Source organism: Populus alba, chromosome 17, assembly GCF_005239225.2.
Source record: "Populus alba chromosome 17, ASM523922v2, whole genome shotgun sequence".
In the NCBI taxonomy this organism is placed as follows: Eukaryota; Viridiplantae; Streptophyta; class Magnoliopsida; order Malpighiales; family Salicaceae; genus Populus; species Populus alba.
This window is the reverse complement of record NC_133300.1, coordinates 1,365,300-1,371,645: the sequence shown is the minus strand read 5'-3', so window position 1 is coordinate 1,371,645 and position 6,346 is coordinate 1,365,300.

Here is a 6,346-nt window from a genome sequence, read left to right as displayed (position 1 = left end):
TGCCATTTTAGGAAAGATTTGTTTTAGCCATAACTTTTTGATTTCCAAGTCCGAATTGACTTCCGTCAATTCCTGATTGCTCAGGATTTATAGGCCTTTCATATTCTGCATTTATCTCAAATTTGCCAATTTATGGTAAATTTAATGTTTTATGTCGTTTCCTTACCGTCATGAGTTTAGGTTAGGTTTTTGTCTTTAAATACCATTGTAAAAGCCTCTGGCCGAATTCAACTATTGAATTTTGAAATAAAGAACCTTGAGTTTTCTAAGAGTTTCTCTCGTTGTAGATCACTTACAGAATATTGACGTTGGTCCGTATTCTTTCTATTGTTTTCCGCTACGTCAAGATGGTATTCGGTGCATCAAAACAATGGACAACCAAAATGGTTTAATTTTTCTAATAGTAATGAGTGACCCATAACGGGAACAGTAAAATTAGTTAGTTCCACACCATGATGAGTGGTCTTCGTTTTCATGAAACTGGGGTGTGAAAATGAGTTACTTCTCCAAAAGAACATATAAATTATCACTACAGATTTCACAGTTTTAACGACGGAATATTCCGTCGGTGTGTGATAGAACTTTCGTCGGTAAAGTATTTACCGACTATATTACCGACGGAATACCTCCCGTCGGAATACCTTTTGTCAGTGATTCCACATTCCATCGCTATATCGGTTGGAATACAAAAAACTTTTACCGACGGAACTGTGCGTGCCAAAAAAAAAAAGTTTCCCGCTTGGAATATACCGACGGAATATTTTCTGTCGGTGTTACAAAATACGACGGACTAACTCGTCGGCAAAAGTGTCGGTGATATTTTTATACGACGAATATTTCCGTCGGTAAATACGTACGGTATAAATTTACACCGACGGATTTTTGTTCCGTCGGTGATGGTCGGTGATGGTGGCAGACACTGTCCAATGCCGACGGATTTTTTTCGTCGGTAATCCTGTGTAATTGTTTTTTTTTTAATTGTTTTTTAATTATTTTGAAAAAAATAATATAAATTAATGGTAATACAAACAATTATGCAAATAAAATTTATATTAAGCAACAAAAACTCAAAGTGAAATAATATTCATTACAAAATGAATGTGTTTTTCAAAAAAACATTAAACAAAATTTTAAATGTAAATAATGTTTTAAAAATTAATATAAAGGTGGAGGAGGAGGAGGATGGGGTTAGGCGGCCAAAAAGGATTAGGCGCACATGTTCCACTGTGTCATGTTCATGACCATTTGCCGAACTCTTCATAGGCCGCTCTTTGTTGTTCAGACTCTGCTCTGTGTTGTTCGTTCGCCAACTCTTTGCTCTTCTTTGAGTTGTGTGTATGCCTCTGATAGGTGGTCGCACCTTTGCTGCAAGGCACAAACTCCTTAGATTGGGAGCTCGATACAGATTGGGAGCTCCCAGGACCCTAGTGAAGCAATTTGTACCGGTCGACCGCAAAGTTGGCCCGCGTTAGTGTTGGAGAGCCCGTAAACCCGATTTTTTTATCGGGTCCACCTAACGATCCAGCCTCCATCCACAAATCGGTCGAATTCCGGATGGGTCGATGGATCGTCCCCGTATCTCTCCCTCAACCGATTATTATAGGTCTCCTGGAAAAAAAATCATCATATTCAATTCAATAAACATAAATAATAACTTACAAAATAAAATGGTTGAACAAACATACCACAAAATGTTGAGCACGGTTTGTCAACAGAACTGTTGCGTCCCCTTTGGCGGTCATGAAAACTTCGCACGTGCATCTCCACAAACAGCTCCATAGGGCTCGGCTCACGTCCAAGAGACGTAGCCTATAATGAAAAAAAATGTATTCACAACAAATTAATTGAACGATATATTTCATTTAAATTAATCTTACCATCCGTTTCGCATGTGCAGAAAATGGAACGGAGCCGCCGGTGTGCGTTGTCACCAGAGCCATGAATTGGCCGATTCCGGTTGCCAGCACCGGACTGTGAGCGTCGAGTGAACGCTCAGACGTCACGTGCTGAAGATAGTGCGGCCATATATCTTCCGGGATGTATATTGGTTTGAAAATCCTCCAACCGCAACATCGTTCCAGCCTTGGAACCCTTTATCCTCGCTGTTTTTTTTGCTTTTTTCTGGGTGTCATACCAAAAATCACGCAACCTAATTGACGCACGAAAAAATTACATTTCGAAACATAAATAAATTATGTAAAAAAAGTCGTATTGTTTTCGATGTTACCTAATTGCCGTCGTGATTTTCCCACACCCTCCTCACAACAGTGTCATGTTTCATCGTCCCAGTAGAAATCGATGCTGTATATAAAAAAAATAATTTTTTTAAAAATGTTAATAATTAATAAACTAAAATTTATTAGAAATAAGCTGAAAATTATATATTAACACGAACTCAAATCTACGAAACCATGCATTGATTTGAGGCATCCAATTCAGGATGTCTGGATATATGACTCCATTGAAACAATGGAATCTCCATCGACGCTTTAAACGCCGATGATATTACTCGGGCGGCCTCAATGTTTGTGAACTTGAAAACAAATGAAATTAATTTGTGATTACTTCATAAATTATGTTTTAAATTTGTTTTTTTTTATATAAAAAAAAACTAAAACCTTAAACAAACTTACATTGAAAGATCGTCCTTTCCACTGTGCCTCGTACTGGCGCGTAAATTTGATTCCGCTTTCGAAGGCACGCCGCTTCTGCGATCTGAAACATCGCTGGAAGAGGCAGCATCGGTTGACGGCGGCAGGTTGGTGTAGGTGCCTCTTCTTGAGAGGCACCTAAGGAAACATCATCATCGCTGCTAGACGAACTTGATTCGACTGGACGTGAACGACCAGCTCTGGTTTTCATTTTGCCGCATCTAAACAATTTTATATTAATAATTGTATAATATAAAATTCAAAAGTTAAAAAAAAATTCGGCAACCTCCCCTATACTGGATACTACCCAAATCCACAAACCTGCAAATATTAACAATAGCCACAACCAATTGAACCAATCTATACTAATTATTCCAACATATTCAACTATTAATCATAAGATAAATTCAACGTGAACAGTTACAATTCACAAATTAATCAATAATTATATTCAAAACAATAAAAAATATGACAAAAAATAAATTCAATAAATTCAACAAATTATAATTCAACAAAATCATTTTAATTCAACATTAACAATTATAATTCAACAAATTAATCAATAATTATATTCAAAACAATAAAAATATGACAAAAAATAAATCAATAAATTCAACAAATTATACTTCAACAAATTAATCATTATAATTCAATTAACACAACAAATGACAACAAAACAATAAAAATATTCAAAAAAAAAAAAAAACCTACATCAATAAAAGGAACGAAATATACATACCTTAATAATGTGACAAATTCAAAACTTTATCTACATTACCAAAAAAAAACACCAAAAACAACAAAATAACAAAAATAAAAACAACTAAAAATAAATTAAAAGTAAATAAATTAAAATTGGAAATCGATAATTATTCCAACAAACGCAATTATTTAAATTCTAAGGTAATTCAACATTAACAATATTAATTCAATAAATTAATCAATAATTATATAGGCAATACAACAATAAATTATATTCAATAAATTAAAAAAAAAATATATACTAACAATTAAATTAACAAATATTCAACAAATTCAAAAAAATTCAAAAAAATTCAAATATTCAACTTTAACTAATTCTAAGTTAAATTAACTAATAACAATTCTAACAAACAACAACAAAAAATTCAAAAAAAATTTAAAAAAAAAAAACCTACATCAAGAAAAGGAACGAAATATACATACCTTAATAATGTGTCAAATTCAAAACTTTATCTACATTGCAACAAAAAAACACCAAAACAACAAAAATAAAAACAACTAAAAATAAAATAAAATAAATTAGAAAAAAAAACACATACCTTTTTAATATGATGAAGATTTACAACACCAAATCTTGCTAGAGATTAAAGGTGAAAGTGTTTAAGGATTGAGGGAAAAAAAATGAAAAATCTGAGGTGAAAAACGGAGGAGAAGCGAAGCGGCGGGGAGAAGAAGAAAAAATAAGGCGAAGCGGCGGGGGCTGGAACTTATAGGGCAGTTTTACTGACGGACTCACCGACGGAATTTATATCCGTCGGTAAAAGGTAAAAAATTCCGTCGGTAACAGGTCAAAAATCCGTCGGTATTTTTTGAATTTTGCCCCGAATTAAAAGCCCTCCATATTTTTCGCAGTCCGTCGGTGATTCCGTCAGTAATATGACAAGTTCAGAGGCGCATTAATTCACACACTTTGGAAATCGCGCGGTCCGTCGGTATTTTTGTCGGTAATATGTGTGACCGACAAATTACCGACGGACCTATTCCGTCGGTATTAGCGTCGACAAATCTGTCGGTGAATCCGTCGGTCATTGTGACATTTTGTTGTAAATATTTTCGAACTCTCTGTGAGATACCGATTGACTATAATCCGTCAGGATTCCCGTCGCTGATTGTGGCATTTTGTTGTAAATATTTTCGAACTCTCTATGAGATACCGACGGACTATAATCTGTCGGTATGCTCGTCGCTGATTGTGGCATTTTGTTGTGAATATTTTTGAACTCTCTGTGAGATACCGACGGACTATAATCCGTCGGTGTATGTGTCGGTGAAGCCATCGGTAATGTGGTCGGTGTTGGTGGCATTTCGCGTAATTAATTTTGAACTCTCTGTGAGATACCGACGGATCACTATCCGTCGGTATGGACGTCGGTAAGATTGCATGATGCAGGAAAGGTTGTCTTTGTATTGCCTGTTTACCTTCCTGCAGAAACTTAACTGATAAACTGTCCATCACATAAACACAATAACTACATTGCTTAAACAATAAATATTTTGTTTTACAAAATACATCATCTATAATCTAAATTACATGAGACAAATGTTTTTACATAGGGCTTCATTTTCATAATTAGCCGGAATTTTCTTCTTCTTCCTCATCAGTTGAATTGTCATCATCTTCATCGCAATCTTCAATATGGATATCATCTTCTTCATCGACATTTGCTTGTCCGCTAGAGCTGAGAACAACATTCAACTCCTCTCCGTCAATATCAACAAGACTATCATCGAGAACTCGAAAATTTGAATTTTCTTCCAATTCAATCGAAGGAGCAACTTGATATGGTTCAACCAACTCACGAACTTGAAAGACTTCATCTCGCACACTTGTGTCTTCGTTCTCATCCTGAACAACCTCGACACGACCCCGTGGTTTTGTTTTTTAAAACGGAAAACCAATCAACTCTTGAACGATCCTTTCTAAATGAAGGGGTGTATGTGTAATAAACTTGTTGACATTGCTTTGTGAAAACAAAGACATCGTTTATGTTGCAGAGTCTAGCTTTTGAGTTGATTTTGACCAGACCATGGTGCGGATCAACTCTGATTCCTCTGTCCGTCGTGTTATACCAATAGCATTTGAATAAAAACACTTTATTCTGCTCGCTATGATATTGCAGTTCGATGACCTCTTCTAATCTACCATAGTAGTCAACTTCTAACTGGTTACTTGTGGATCCCTTAACACAAACACCGCAGTTGTATGTCTTTCTTCCTTGCCCGTATTCTTCAGTATGGAAAACATATCCATTGACAAAATACCCGTTGTAGCACCTAACTTTTCTTTCAGGGCCGAGGCTTAGTGAAGACAATGACTTGGGCGCACTCCTTCCCATTTGATAAACCTTGTAAATATATGTAATTAAATGTACATCAATACACGGTAAATGAACGAGAATCTCGTAATGACATGCATACGTTATAATGAGTTTGTGATAGTGCTTACATGTGTTCTGAACCATGTGGCAAATTGTTCATCTTGTAATTGAAAGATCTGGGATTCGGTCAGCTGCGAGTTATTGGAGAGCAAATATTGTCAATGTTGCCTGCAAGTGATAATGAGTGTATGATATTACAATATATAATTAACAGTATATTACTGACAAAGTTTAATTAGTATTACACATATATAGACTTAATGAATAAATGGTCTAAGCTCATCACAGTTAAATAGAACATAGTTGTGTGCTTGTTTGAATTCTATTTCCGACAAATATCTTCCTCTTACGGCATTTTTAGGTGTGGGTCGTCCAGTATTGGAGAATATTGACAAGTTCCCACTGGAAGGCACTTCACCGCCATCGTCATGCCGTGGAACGCGATTGATTCTTGTTCTCAGATGAGGTTCGAAATAGTACGAGATAAATGTTTGATATCTCTTCAACAATATAGGCCTCAGATATCGAAGCCTCAACATGCGCCTTGTTCTTAAC